The 14773-nt window shown below is 51.0% G+C and overlaps 1 non-coding gene and 1 pseudogene across 1 annotated transcript; one reads left to right on the top strand and one right to left on the bottom strand.

The window, feature by feature from the left end:
- Positions 1 to 8226: 8226 nt before the first annotated feature.
- LOC114217068 (large ribosomal subunit protein eL31 pseudogene) lies at positions 8227 to 8598 on the bottom strand (annotated as a pseudogene).
- A 314-nt stretch (positions 8599 to 8912) lies between these two features.
- Positions 8913 to 9018, top strand: LOC114217252 (U6 spliceosomal RNA). The gene has a single exon (XR_003610948.1). It is a non-coding gene; the product is annotated as a U6 spliceosomal RNA (small nuclear RNA).
- The last annotated feature ends 5755 nt before the right edge of the window (positions 9019 to 14773 follow it).

Below are 14773 nucleotides of genomic sequence, written 5' to 3'. Positions count from 1 at the left end.
GTAGCTTGGGCGAGGCAGCAGGCACACTCCGGGCCACATCCCTGTACTTCCCCGGGCGCACTGTGCACGCGGCTCTTGGCCCTCGGCACACAGCCTTCCCGCCAGACGGCCAGCCTCTCTTCGGAGCCCCAGCTTGTCCCACAAGCTGGAACTGAGCAGATGTCAAGAATGTCACGGGGAATGACCACAGCGGCAGAGAGAGGGTCAAAAGGCAAGGGTCGTTGTTCTCATGATGCCTGCCCTCTCCACCAGAATACTCACAACCCCCTTATCCCTCTAGTCTGTGTTATCCGGGGAGGACCGTCCCTCCTGGACTCACTTAAGCCTACAAGCACTCGCCCCTCGTCCATCTATCCCTCACTTGTCAGCCCTGCATCCGTTCCCTTTCCCGTTTCTTCCCTCTCCTCTTCCCACATGTCCTCTCATGCACCCCTCTTACTGGCTATGCAACCACCCGTCCAGCCATGGGTCTAGCCATCATCGTATGCCCTTGGCTCTGGCCCCATGTGCTTATGCCTAGCAGAATCCCATTTCCCCGCAAAGCATCCGCACCCTCCCTGGAGAACATCTCACATGCTCCCTGACAGGACCGGTCAGGTTTCCGGTGATCTATCCAGTAGAATCCATGACTCACCATGACACACACACACACACACACACACACACACACACACACACACACACAGAGCCCTCTGCAGGATAAATGCTTCCGTGGGGCACTGAAGTTTGTTGAGCACCTGCTGGGTACCACAGCTGCCTCCCCTTCATACCACGGTGTCCTGCCATGCCCGGCACCCCCATCTGTGCAGAGCCCCAGATAGTCGCTCAGCATTGCATGGCAATGTGAGGTCCCCAAAGGGCTGTTTGTGGTGGTGCTTGTGATTGTTCTGCAGAAACACTTTTGCAGGTGACAAATATCAGAAGAAAATGCAGGGGTGGGGGGAGATGAGGAGCAAGGCTATCCGAGGATCTGGGGCGCAGTAGGTGCTGCATAAACATCAGCTACATACATGAAGGCATGAGTGAGTCGGGAGCTTAGGTCCTGTGACATCCCAGAAATAGATGCAACTACCTCAGGCTGAACTCATCCAAACTGGCATCCCCTTCAGGGCATTTTTCCAGGTGATTGTTCTGCCCTTGCTTTCCACTGGCCTGGGGAGAGAACAGGGAAGTGGAGGCATCTATTTTTAGACCTCAAAGAGCCATGTGTGGAGCAGGAGAGCAGCTGGTTGGCTGCCAGCCCCTAGACTGTCAGGTGATCTCATGAGGGGAGGAGGGGACAATGAAGGCTACCACCTCTGTCCCTGTCACTGCCCAGAAAATGCCAGGTAGCGGCATCATGGGCAGCACGCTCCCATATAGTCACTCAACCCCCGACATCAGAATCCACAGAGGAGGTGGCGCGGGGTGAGCCGATGTCAGCCCTGGAATTATCCATATACACTGCTCTATATGCACACACATATACACACATGCACGTGCACAAACAGAAATGCTTCATCTTGGTGTTCACACAGCAACAGAAATTCCCAACATGATTCCCATGGCGCAGAGGGGATGCTCAACGCTCAGGGAGGTGAGTAACCGATCCAGAGTCCACGGCCAGTGGATGGCAGGGCCGGGACACAAGTCCACGTGCCTTGGACCTGTAACCACCTCACTTCAGTGCCTAAAATACAGACCCACTCTCACCCCCACGGTGGCGCCTATCCGTTCTCTTTGTGTTTGTCCCCTTGGGTGTCTGCCTCCTCCATCAGACTGTGAATCCCTGAAGGTAGACCCCTTATTTGTATTCCTGCATTCACCCCAGCTCAGGGCCTTAGGACACCCCACCAGCCCACTGATAAATAAAGGAGAAGAGAAAGGGGTACAGCCCAGAGTCCAGGCTCAGCAATATTGATCAACTGATGGAACCCAACAGTGCCTGGAGTTGCTACTGCATGAAGGGCGATAGGAGAAATCAAGGCAGGGAATGAACAAGACCAGCGCCCCCTGTTCTAGTGCATTCCTGGAGGCCTCTGCCCAGTGAGCTGAGCTGGGCCGTGCTTAGCTGCCTGTGCGAGGAACACCGGGTCCACCTGTATGCCCGAGTCTACCGGACTCCGAAGGCCCAGCAAAGGGCATGGCAGAGACATCAGTTGCGCAGTCAAATAACACAATTAGCTCTTTAATGAGGAGCCTGGGGAGTGTCCTGTGCCCCGTGGACCCAAATCACAGTGATTATGAAGCATTAATCTCTTCAAAGGCTCGCCGAGTTCTCTGGAACATCACCAGGACAGATCAGAGCCTCTCAGTGCCTCTCCCACATTCCTTCCAAATCAATAGATGTGCAGCGGTTGGGAGGAAAACAAATCAGGGTGACCTGGGGCTGCAGGGAGGGTCAAGGGCATGGAAACAGATTGATCAGGGCTCGTTCCCAGGGATGAGATAGTGCACCCCTTCTGGCTGTTAAACCCCCCAGGCTGGTGTTATTATACCTGTCCTCTGATCACCAAACCCAGATGCGGGGGTAGACACAGCCTTTGTCTGCTGGGACAGGGCCCCCTGGGGGCACACACCACCTGGAGGCGACGTTCCTGGATGGCCTGTGGGGGTGCTGGGCACGGGGATCCAGCCCGATGGGCCTGGGTTTGAATTCGGCTCGGCCATCTCCCCACGGGCGGCCTGGGTGAGTCTCATCGCCTCCCTGAGCCTCAGTTTCCCACTTGGGTGAGTGTGGGAGGGGCTGCAGGGGGCGGGGCAGGAGTCGGACTCCCAGGATCCTGAACAGGCTCAAGGTCAGGTCACTGCCATAGGAGCAGTGGGGCCTCTGAGGGGCTCTGAGTATCTGGAGGACAGGACGCTCCTGCATTTCAAACCACTCAGCCCCTGTGGGTTATGGGGACAAAAGGGTGACCGGCTGTGGAAAAGCTTAGACCCTCACAGCTCAGCAGCCACCCAGGAAATGGCAGCAAAGGTGGGGGCCAGGGGCGCGGAGACAGTGGAACCAGACGGACCAGCGGCTCCCAGGTCGCCCGCCCACCACCCAGCACCCCGCACCCTCTCCCCCCTGTGTCCCCCACAGCCCCCGAGAGGTGGGTGTCGTCACCACCCCCTTTCACAGAAGGAGAGACTGAGGCTCAGAGGAACCGCAGAATGGGAAGGACCCGGGAGAACGGTCCTCCAGGCCCGCACCCACTTCACAGAGGGGGAAACGGAGGCCCAGAGATGGGCAAGGGCTTGCAGAAGAGAACTGTCCTAATGCAACGCTAAATGGAATATCTCAGGCAAAGCCCCTGGTGTGGGCCGGGTGTGCACCTGAGGATCAGTAAACAGGGGTTTCCCCTTTGCTTTCCTGGCCCCTCCAAGGCCACTGTGTCGGAGCTCCGGCTGGGGAGCGCCAACGGGACGTAACTGAAACGTGGATGGATGATGCCAGCCGCCAGTCCTCCCGGTTGTGTGTGGCCCCCAGCCCCCTGGAGCCCGCGGTCTTGCCCGGGAGTGACCGGAGCTCTGGCTGACTCACAGCCCGGCCATCCTCCGCTGGCTCCTGACGCCCAGCTGTCTTCCCAGGCCTCTGAGAACAGAAGCCAGGCTGGGTCCCCACCCCTCCCAGGACCCAGATCCCAGGGACAGGGCAGGTGTTGGTCTCGGCTGGGGGGCGTCGGGGCTTACTGGGAGCAAGGAGGGTTTTCTGCTCCCAGGTCATACAGGGAACCGGGAATTTCCGCTGTCACTGGGGAATCCGGAGCAGGAACAGGGGTGGTGAGGGGCCGTGGAGCCAGATCATGTAGGGCCAGGCTGGAGGGCTCTGAGGAGCAGGGGTGCTCAGGAAGGGCTGCCAGGGGCTGCCACGTGGGCCCCGGGACCATCCAGGACCGCAGTGTTGCAGGGTTTGCAACCTCAGGGACAGTGTCCTCCGGCCCCATGAGCTCACAGCATGAAGGTTCCCTGGAGCTTTGAAGGAGTCTGCCCTGCACACTCTGCTCATAGGCGCCACATCCCCCGGCACAGCAGGCGGTCTGCCCCACAAATGCTCAGGGGCCACCTGAATCTTTTATCCCAGGAAAAAGAGGGATCCTGCAGTCTCTCTCTGTGTGTCTCTGTCTCTCCCAGCCTTGGCACCTCATCTCCATGCCCCGCCTGGCTCTCCCCCTCCTCCCCCCATGTATGCCAGGTTTATTTTCAGAACCTCTGAATCCTTCCCAAGCCTCTGACATTTACTCTTTGGAATTAGAAAATTTTCTATTTCTCTTTCCCAGAGCAAGGCTGGAGGAAAAGGTTTTCCCGGGGAATCTACCTGCCTTTCCGGAGGTGAAGTGCCGGGGGCAGAGCTGGCTTATGTCAGCCTGGCACTGATTGTACCAACCAGCAATTATTAGGCACCCTTTGTGCACCAGGCCCTTCTAGGAACCACCACAGTCAGTGCATTTAAGAACACTGCGGGCTTGGCTTTACCATCTGCACCCGTAGGTGAGTGGGGCAGGGAAATCAGAAGGTCTCAAGGCAAGTGAGAGGTGGAGCAAGGATGAAACCACACCTCTCGGGCTCCGAAGTCCATTTCCCTCCTCTGTGCTCTGCCTTCAAGGTCCACGGGGGCTGGGGCACTGAAGGACGGGCAGCATTTGGGGGGACCAAGAGTTTAGGGTACATGGCATCCAGGCAGAGGGTACAGCAGGAACAAAGCATCCAAGTGGTCAGTCAAGTATAGGGTGGGTGGAGGGCCTGAGCCCAGAAGGAAAATGTGCAGGACAGGGAAACTCCCACACCAAAAGATTAACCTAAGAGACCGCAAGGATGAGGGCATGCTGAGAGCCCAAGTATCAGGTCCTGTTCTCAGTATTTTATGTGCACTAACTCATCCATCCTGACGGCAACCCTATGAGACAGACACTATTATACTCTTATTTTACAAAAGGGGAAACGGAGGCTCAGAGAGGTTAGGAAACTAAGCCAGTCTGAGGCAGAGCCAGGATTCAGACTGCAACCTGGCTCCAGAGACTCACTGTGGCACCACCCTTCTGCACACCCCTCCCTCCTGCGCAGCCTCACCAGCTGACCTTCGTGGTTTCAGCAGGAAATGTTCCTAAGCAGGAAGATGAGATGATCAGACCTGGGGTGGTGTGGACCAGGCCAAAGGGGAGGGAGCGCTGTGTAGTGTCTGGCAGGAGCCAGGGACAGGAGGGGCGGCACGGCGCATGCTTATTAATCTCCCCTTGGCCACCACCTGGCTTTGGTCCGGTTGAATAAGCGGCCCTCACGAGGAAAGCGCTGTGCCTGATTTGACAAATAGCAATTAGTTCTCATCCACATTAACTGTGGATGACTGTGGCCTGGCTCTGGAGGTGCACCTGGGCCGGCATGTTTCCCCAGTGAACTCTGCCCTACCCCAAGCAGGAGGCAGCCAGGGTCGGGCCCCTGCACACATGCTCTCTGTACCCCAAAACTGAGCAACTAAAACAACACACATGCTTTATCTCGGTTTCTAAGGGTCAGGAGCCCAGGTGTGACTCAGCTGGTGTCTCACCAGCTGGAGCCAAGGTGCTGGCTGGTGTCGGGTCTCATCTGAGGACTCCCCAGAGAAACGATCCTGCTCCAAGTTCACTTGGATAATGGCTGGAAGACTCAGTTTTCTGAGGTCTGCTGGACTGAGAGCCTCATTTCCCCGCCAGCTGTTGGCTGGGGGCCACCCTCAGTTCCATGTTACATATGCCTCTGCCACCTGAGAGCTTGTCCCATCAAAGCTGGAGTCTGCTAGCAGACACAAGTCACCATGCTTTGCACGCAGTCACAGGAGTGGCACACCCTTGATGGCGCCATGTTGTATTGGTATAAGAAAGGGGAGAGGAGTACATGAGAACACAAAGACCAGGAGGTGGGGATCAGTGAGGGTCATCTTGAGGCTGCCTCCCACCTCCCAAGGTCCTTGGAAGTAGGCCTGGGCTACAGGGAGGGCGTCCCAGGCGGCTCCCCGCCAAACAGACTTAAGGTGCTAGAGCTGCCTGCAGCCCCAGCCAGGTGGCCCCGCTGGACCACATCGTCCCTTCAGGGAAGAACAGGACATGGAAAGGACGGCATGAGGGCAGAAACTTCCTGAGCATATGAAGGCTCCGTCCTGGATGTTTGGAAAGAAGTCCAGCTGTATCCTATCAAGATGGATGGTACCATCCTGAAAGGGGTGCAGATCAGTGGGGCAACCAGCATGCCAGAGAAAGGAATCAGGCAAGGACGCCACCCATCTCCTGCTCCGGGGTGGTTTGGGGAGGAAGAGCAGGGTCTGGCTCCAGGGAGAAAAGGGACACATCATTTCAAGTCCAGGCCAAGGAAGAGCAACACAGACACAACAGCCTTCCCCCTCATTGTTGTTCCCCAGGATTCTGGTCCCAGGGAACCCCTCGAGACTCAAGGATCAATGACCGATAAGGGCCATTGGCCAATATTGCCCACAGGGGCCTTCCCGATTTCAACAGATGCTCCTGAGTGAGGAGCTCAGCTGCGTCGAGGGACTCACCTGTCATTTTCTATCTTGCCTTGTAACAGATCAAACCCATTGAGATACTACCACCTATGGAATGAAAAATAAGCTCATCCCAGAATTCAAAGCCTTTCATGACCTGGTCCCAGTTTTCCCAGAAATCCCTATAGGTTTTCCAGACTTCAGACAAACCAACTAACCTCTTGTTTAATTGTTTGCTCCTTCTGCCATTCATTAGCAAATATTAAATGTGTGCACAACACGTGCCGGGCCCTGTGCTCGGTGCAAAGGGTCATTCTAGCTCTTGCCTCGCCCCCATCGCAGAACAGATCCCAACCATCTTCCCTCAGCACACCAGGTTCTCACCTCTGAGCCTTTGCACATGCTATTCCCTCAGCCTGGTACGCTTTCCCCTCTTCTCTGGACTTTTCCTGACTTCCTTTAAGACCCCGCTCTGATAGGAGTGTCTGAGTAGCTCAGTCGGTTAAGTGTCAGACTCAGGTTTTGACTCAGGTAATGATCTCAGGGTTGTGGGATAGGGCTCCGCATTCAGCGGGGTGTCTGCTTGAGATTCTCTCTCTCTCTCTCTGCCACCCCCCCCCCACTCATGAGCTGGAGCTCTCTCTCTTTCCAGTAAATAAATCTTAAAAAAGCAAAGACTCGGCTCAGACATCAGTTCCTCTAAGAAGCCTTTTGTGATGCCCAGCTGGGTTACATCCCCCACTGTGCACTCAGAGGCCCCGGTGCTCACCTCTAACATGGCCAATCAACAGGCAGCTCTCCTCCATGCAGAGACTGAGGGCCCGAGGAGAGGCGTGACCTGTTCCTCTCTCTCAGGAGCTGATGATCCAAGCAAGCCAGGGACAAATCTAAGCAGATCTGTGGTGGTTTATTCATTCCCTGGCAAATTAAGGGATGATGAAGGGGACAGCCGAATCATATTTCTGAAGTGCTTATTATATACCAGGCTGCCTGCCTGGTGTATTTGTAGAATATCGATCTTTTACAGCAGATGCACAGAGAAGTATTACCAGCTTTGTTTTGCAGATGAGGAAATAGAAGTTTCGATTGATTAAGGTTACACAGCTGGTGAATGGCCTCAGGCTCAGCCCAGGAGCCCAAATAAGTCCCTGCCATGGAGCCTCTTCACCCAGCCTTGGCTCCCACACCTGTGGGGGGCAGGGCAGCTCACAGGATAGGGAGCCTGCTTCTCCCCCTGCCTCTGCCTCTCTCTCTCTCTCTGTCTTTCATGAATAAACAAATAAAATCTTTAAACATTTTTTCAAAAAAATCTTTTATATTCTTATTTACTTTCTGTCCACTTATTCTATTATTGTGAGAATGATATGGAACTATTCCACTGTGACTGTGGATTTGCCTAGTTCTCTTTGCAGTTCTATCCACTTTTGCTTTATCTTGAAATTCTGCATTTGGTGCATAAATGTTTAGGGCTCTCTTGTTTTCTTTTGATAGATTGACCCCTTTATCATTATGAAACATCCCTGGTAGTATTCTTTGCTCTGAAGTTTCCTCTAATAGTAACATAGCCACTCCATCATTTTCTTGATTATTGTTATCATGATACATCATTTTCTATCCTTTTAACCTATTTGTGTCAAAATTTAAAGTGAATTTCTTGTGAGCAACATACAGCTGAGTCTTGTTTTTTTATCTAATCTGACTACCTGCACATTTAATGTGGGTGTTTAGACCATTTATATTTAACATGATTTTTTTTTTGCCATTTTATACCTTTATTTGACAATCAGCAATTAGTTCTCATCCACATTAACTGTAGATTTTTTGAAAGTGGTGACAGGTACATAGGTAACCAAAGTGTAGAACTTGTTTGGTGAATCTTCATCCTCGTCACATTTTCTGGACAGCCGTACACGGATACGGTAAGGAACATTCATTATTCCTTTGATCCAGACAGCTTTGTTGAGCCTGGTGTCAATGCAAACATCTGGAGTTCCCATCTCTTTCATGGTAAATTTCCAGATCTCTTTGAGTGCCCGAGGGGCACCCTTCCTGAAACCCACTCCATGGATGCACTTGTGAATGTTGATGGTGTATGCCTTGGTCACTACCTCACTGATGGCAGAACGCCCCTTCTTCTCGCCACCCTTCTTCTCAAGAGCCATTCTGCCGGGTGCTGGTTGGAAAGTTTTAACATGATTATTAATTTGCTTAGCTTTTTACACATAAGCTTGCTCTCTGTTTTCTATTTTTCACATCTGTTCTTCGTTCACTTTTTCTTCTTTTCTGACTTCTTTATGAATAATTGATTATTTTTCTGATTCCATTTCATCTTTTTTGTTGGCTTAAGACCTATAGCTTTTTGTCTTGGTATTTTAGTGGTCACTTTAGGGTTTATACTATACAACCTTACTTATTACCATGTATTTTCAAGTGGTATTATATGACGCACATTTAATGTAAGAATTCTGTGAGATTAGTGCTCGTTTTGGCAGCACATACACTAAATTGGAACAATACAGAGCAGATTAGCATGGCCCCTATGCAAGGATGACATACAAATTTGTGAAGTGTTCCATATTTTTTTTAAATTTTGTTTAAGCCACTTAAACAATTTGCCTCGAATCCATTCCAAGTTGTATATTTGTTTTCCAATTAAAAAATTACAATTTACACCTCCCCAAAAAGGAATTGTGTAATAGTATACTTCTATTTTTTCCTTTCTAGGGCTTATGCTATGGTGGTCATACATTCCACTTCTCCATATGTTATAAACCCAACACTACATTGTTGTCATTAGCCTTCAAATGTTCTATTGTTTTTTACAAAGAGGCAAATAGTAACAGAAACTCCCAGCATTCCAGTGGGAGCCTGTGTAATTCCTCTTTCCAACACTCTTTATTCCCTTATGAGATCCATCCAGTATCGTTTCTCTTCCACCCAAATGACATTTAACATTCCTTGTGGTGTCAGTCTGCTAGTGATTTACTCCTTCGGACAGAAAAAAAATTTTTTTGAAAAAAAATACCCAAAAATATTCCAAATTCGATGGAAAGTATAAACCCACAGGTCCAAGAAGCTCAACAAATCACAAGCATAAAAGATAGAGAAAACAATTATGCTAGGTCACATCATGATCAAAGTACTAAAAGCCAATGGTAAAGAGAAAGCCTTGAAATCATCCAGAGGGAGAAGAAAGACACATTATACAGAGGAACAAAAATAAGGATGATAGTATATTTCCCCTCAGAAAAAATTCAAGTGAGGAAACGGTAGAGGAATGTTTTAAAACACTGGGGGGAAAAACCCTCTTACGCTAGAATTCTAAGCTCAAAAGAATATCTTTCAAGAACAAAAGAGGAAGACTTTTTTTTAAAGATATAAAACATGAACTATTCATGGGATTTGCCTTTTCAATCCTATCTTTCGGGAATCATTGTGTCTTCTTTGCTTGATGGCTAAAGTCTGAGAAATCATTGTTTCAGATATTTTTGTACAGTTTTTTAATTGTTTCGGGTAGGAGGGTAAATCCAGCCCCTATTACTCTCTTGGCCAGAAGTGGAAATCATAGCTGTAATTCGATGTGTATTTGTGTGATTTTTCTCCTGCTGTAGCCCACATTCCAGGAGGGGAATGTACGTACGTAAAAACGTACCTGTTCTTACTCTGGGCTGTATCCTCAGCGGTTGGCAGAGAGTCAGGCACAGAGTAGATTCCAACAACTAAATTCTCTAAACTTCTATGTAGTTGCACTTGGTTTGGTGAATCCTAGGGCTATTCCATGATTCTCCATAATCTGGAGCTACTTTACAAGATCCAAATTAAAATAAGAAAAAACCCACATACCAGAATCAAGGTTGAGAAAGTTCAAGGGAGGAGAAATAAGGCCCCCGGAAGGCAGAAAGCTAGAAGACAGAAGGAACCCAAGTCTTTCCCCTCCCCACAGCCAGCCCCACCCCAATTCCCCAAAACACTCCTCTTGCACATATCCCTGGTATGGCCAGCCATTTCTCACCCACCCCGTCCCAACCCACACCCACATATTCTCCACTTCTTCCCTTAGTTATAGAACCTCAAGTTCAACTGCATAAAATAAAAACTACATTTTCCAGCTCCCCCTGCAGCACAGTGCAACCACGGGACTTGTTCCTGCCAGTGATGTGTGAGTATTCCTGTGTGCCAGTCCCAGGCTGTGTCCTTAAAGGGAAAGGCCATACTTTGCATGACTCTTATTCTCCCTTCCTACTGGAGGGGATGTGGACGGGGAGTTGAGCCATATTTCATAAAATTAATAAGGCCAACAAATGAGGAATGACAAGAAAAGGTGGAAGCAAACTGGATTCCCAAGCCTGGCCACCCCCATAGCCAAGTCTAGTACTGGTGTGTGAGGGAATAATGCGATTCTGTCTTCATAAGCCACTATTAGGTGGAGTCTTATTGTATGATTCTCAATAATGCTCAGAACCAGGCACTTGGCTGTTTTTCGGGAAAGGTGAATTGCTCAGAAAAGCCTATGTCCAGGAGAAAAGCCATCTAATTTTGACTTATAACTTTGGGCCCTCTAGGGCCAGGGGATCTGGGGCAATGTGATTAGGAAAGAACACCGCAGCGTCTGTGGCTTTGCTGATTGGAGCCTGGTGGGTTCCTGCTGGGGCTCTGACTGCAACAGAACACGTAGTGAGGAGGAGGTTAAAGCTGGACATAGGGAGATGAACCTGCTGGCCAGCCTCCCCTTTCCCTCCCTGTCCCTTGTCTAAGCAGGAATCATTCTTTACAGCAGCTTACTCCCACTACCTTGAGTTGGGCACGCCATCCACAGAGCAGGGGAAGGGAGGGGAATTTATGGCACCAATCATGGGGATGACGGTTATGAATGACTGGCTGTCCTGCCACCGCCCGTCACACCCACGGGAAGAACCCTCCAGCGAGTGGTTCAGGGACCGAGTCCTCCTTACTGCAGGGCATGCTCAGGCCTCACCAAATATACCTAATATTTAGATAAGGGAGAAGATGGGGGGACTTAGCAAACACCTTCCTGAAATCTAGTAGCAATAAATGAGAAAAATGGAGCAGCTCACTCCAGATAACCAGTGCCAGAGAACTAATTAATGCCACTCCTGTCCTGAGCCAGGATGCGGGTGGCAGAGGCACCTGCCCAGGTTATTCATCAGCTTCAGATTTATGGACTCCTTGAGAGCCGCCAGCACATCTCCTCCCCTCCAGTTTACTTGAGACACTTTTATCTAGATTTTTTTCAAGATTATTGATCTGCTCTGCCACTTCTTAAGGCAGGTGGCGGGGGGGACGGTGGTTCAGGGAGGTAGGGGGTCGGGGACATGAGCACCACAGTGGGTGGCACAATCAAATATTGATTTGCCGGCAATGATCCAGAAAAAAATCGATCCATTCAAGTGAGCCAATTGTTTCTAACTGCCCAAAACCAGAGAATCTTGGTTTCCCATGCAAATCCTTGGGTTCTTGATATTGCATTCAAGGCAAGGGGAGAGTCCACTGCCTGCACAGATAAGAATGAAGGCTGCAAATAGAAGAGGTGGCAAGGCTCAATTTCTTCATTGGTAGAATGGGAATAAAGGGAGGGTTGCATCGTGTTTCCTGGATGCATGAATGAAGGAAGGTACTGAATCTTGGAGAAAGGAACAGGGTGCTCCAAACCATCCTCCCGCCCTCCTGTACTATTAACATCAAAGCTCGCCGGCCCAGCAGAGGCACAACAGCACATATTCCAGAAACGAAACGGTGTTAAGAGGTCATCCCGCTTTCAGTCTGGGAAGAGCACGTAGTTCTGATTTTACTGGTCAGTCAGCCAAGACGTGGAGGTCATACAGCAAAAATCCCACGCAGGCCCCTGACGTGCAACAGCAACGCCCCGAGCCCCTCAGCTACCATCCCGTGCACCAGGCATTGTACCAGGTAATCCTCACAACAGCCCAATGAGGCAGGCCCAGCTAGCTTCATCCTCTTACGTGTGTGCACACCCGCACCTTGGTTTCTCATTTCAAAAGAAATATATCTTGTTTAAAAAGGTTTTATCAATAGGGAAACTCATTTCAGGCAGGAACAATAAAATAAAAATTCAATATAACTACAATCCTGTCCCAAATTTTCCAATTGCCCAACAGCAGAGACACAGGCAGGTTATACATCAGGGGAGTGAAGGAGTTCTACAGATAAAGGGCTGATTAGGGTATTGAGAACTCAGAAAGTCACCGCTCTCCTTCCATCCCTTCTCTAGGTGTAACTGAGATGTGTTTTCGCAAGCGACCGCTAACTTCTTTTTATCATTTCAAAACCGGTCACCCCGCACGCCGCAGGGATCCTTCTGCGGGTCCTGCACAGTCATGGTGTTGGTGACAGAGAAGAGTGGCTGCCCCCCTTCGCCGTAACCCCCACCTGCTCGGACTACAGCAGAGCCTCTGGCTTCCCCATCACCCCAGGAAACCAGAGACCCTCTTTGCGTCTGAGTTCCTGGTTGGACTGACGGACAATGCAGAGGGTCTTGCTGATCACCCCCGGCAACTGCCTCTGAGAAGTTCTTCCAGAGCCTCCTCTGTGAGAGCAGACGGTGCCGTTTCTCCCGAACACAGCCCTTCGCCTCCCTCACCCCGCGGTGCCAGGCACAGGGCACCGCGCACGCGCGCGCGCGCACACAGCTGCACCCTGAGGAGATGCTGGTTCAACTGGATAGAACTTGAAAAAGGAACTGAGCACGTACTGAAGGGCTGCCTCAGACCAGGAAGGGAAAGTGTTTATAAATCAAAATCCTTTTCTTGTGGGCCCCGAGAGAGCAGAGCACTTCAAAGGAGCCTCTGGCAAATCCTTTTGTACACTGTGGAATCCCTTTTTCCTGTGAATGGCCCTCCCTCCCGAGGCTGAGTCACACACAAGCACGCACGGGGGCACACACGCATACGCACACACATTAATACAGCCACACAAATATGCACACACATAAATAATACACACCTACACTGCGAAAGTCATATACTCACTGGAAAACAAAAACAACGCAAACAGCACAGAAATGTAAAATGTTAAGCTTCTCCCTGATTATCTCTCCATGACCTCTCATCTAAGACACTCACTGTTAACATTTGGGGGGTATGCTTAGATTACAGAACTGCCGAGATTAGGGATGTCTCCCTGCTCAGCCTCAGATACGACTTTGATTGATTTTTTTAAAATCACAATGAGTAGGAAATTTGAAGATGCACAGAGACAGGTTCCTCTGTCCCCATTCCGTGGGAAGCGCAGGACCACACACGGCTCCTGTCCTCCTCCCGAAAGGCAGGGAAGCCACGTTTCTGACTGGCCCGGCACCCCACATTGACTCAGGGCATCTCACAGTTACTAGGGGCTGGGCTCCCCTTCAGCAGGACCTCTGCCTGAACAATGGCGGCCCTTCTGGGGGCTTGGACTCTGATCCTTCTCCTGACATCTTCAGGCCAGAACTTGTGGCCATTGGTGACCACCAATCACCACTTTCCTGCCTTATTTAAGGCACCATTAGAAACTTTCCATGTTTTAGTGAAAACATTCTGAAGGGGCAAACATAGTATCTAAAGAGAGAAAATTCTAGAAAGGACCATGCTGCCCTCTGTCTTCTCTTTGCTCTGGACAGAGATGTAGACTGTCTTCGGGGGAAGATTCTCAGGAGCCGGCAGAACTTTGTACAAGAACCAGACATGCTGTCTGTGGCTTGGTCATCCTGCACAGAGGTGTGAACCCTGAGGGTCTCTGGGGAGGGGAATCCCGGGCAGAGGAACAGCAAGCGCAGGGGCCCGGAAGAAGGAGCAGACTTGGCAGGTTCAAGGAAAGCAAAAAGGCCCACGTGGTGGGAGCAGAGGGAGCAGAGAGGAGAAGAGTGATCAAGAGGTCAGTGAGGAGGTGGGGGTGGGGGCCTCCGTAGATGTAGGGCTGAGCAGTTCAATGTAAGGACTCCAGATTTTTCTCGGGTGAGAGCACTGAAAGGTTCTGAGCAGAGGAGGGACACGATCTGCCAAGCCTAATAGGATCACATGAGATCACCAGGAAGCGAGAGGAAGTCCAGCGAGCAGCTAGGGGCTACTGTGGTCATCCAGGATGTGACGGGGATGGGGGACTGGGGAGCGGGCCGTGGAGGTGACGAGAAGCGGTCAAGTTCTGGAATTCTTCTGAAGGAGAGCCAGCAGGTTTGGAGACAGATGTGGCACAGGGTGCGAGAGGACGTGAGGGGTCCAGCCTGACCAAAGGTTTCTAGCCTGAGCTCTGGGAGGATGGATGGCATCACCTGCACTGAGACAAGGGAGGGACAGGTGGGGGGTTGGGATGTCGGCTGGGGAC

This window comes from Eumetopias jubatus, unplaced genomic scaffold (genome assembly GCF_037043125.1).
Source record: "Eumetopias jubatus isolate StellerSeaLion01/CBP00866 unplaced genomic scaffold, mEumJub1_p1.0 scaffold_4, whole genome shotgun sequence".
In the NCBI taxonomy this organism is placed as follows: Eukaryota; Metazoa; Chordata; class Mammalia; order Carnivora; family Otariidae; genus Eumetopias; species Eumetopias jubatus.
The sequence above is the reverse complement of the archived record's forward strand: the minus strand, read 5'-3'. Positions and strand labels throughout refer to the sequence as shown.